Source organism: Penaeus monodon, chromosome 28, assembly GCF_015228065.2.
Source record: "Penaeus monodon isolate SGIC_2016 chromosome 28, NSTDA_Pmon_1, whole genome shotgun sequence".
Classification (NCBI taxonomy): Eukaryota; Metazoa; Arthropoda; class Malacostraca; order Decapoda; family Penaeidae; genus Penaeus; species Penaeus monodon.
Window position 1 is genome coordinate 23,857,757 of NC_051413.1, and position 527 is coordinate 23,858,283.

At 49.3% G+C, this 527-nt stretch overlaps 1 protein-coding gene across 2 annotated transcripts in view; it reads left to right on the top strand.

Moving 5' to 3' along the window:
• Positions 1-527, top strand: part of LOC119591424 (dipeptidase 1-like) — a 285,765-nt gene that overhangs the window by 249,339 nt on the left and 35,899 nt on the right. The window lies entirely within an intron of this gene.

The following is a 527-nucleotide window of genomic DNA, read 5'->3' on the forward strand; positions in this document are numbered from 1 at the left end:
TTCGTTAATAGGAAGAAGGGAGGGATGGGTTGATGGGGGAAGGAAAAGAGAAGGGGAGTGGTAGTGTGTATAGGGGAGAAGGGGAAGGGTGCGGGATTTGTGTGTGCGTGTGCGTGTGTAGGAGGAAGAGTGAAAGAAAGGGATTGTGTGCGCGTTTTTAGTAGGGAAGTGTGAGAGGTCGTGTGTAAGCTGAGAGGGGTGATGGTGCGTAATGAGGATAATGGGAGAGATGAAAAATGGGAAGCTGCTGTAGAGATTCAAGATGTTGTTTGTTGTGTTATAGGGGGAGATTAAGGGGAAGGGGAAGTAGGGGGAAAGAGTGAGGGGTTGAGGATATGGGGGAAGGAAATGGGGATGGAAGATTTCAGGGTAATAGGGTATGAACAAAGGGGTTGTCCGTGTTGAGAGAAAGGGAAAAGGGTTGAGTAATATGAGTTTTTTTCTGGGGTTGAGGGGGAGCTGGGGAAGGGAGGGGTAGCGGGGGTGGCTAATGGTGTTTCAGAGATAAGGGGAGGGGAGATTTAAAC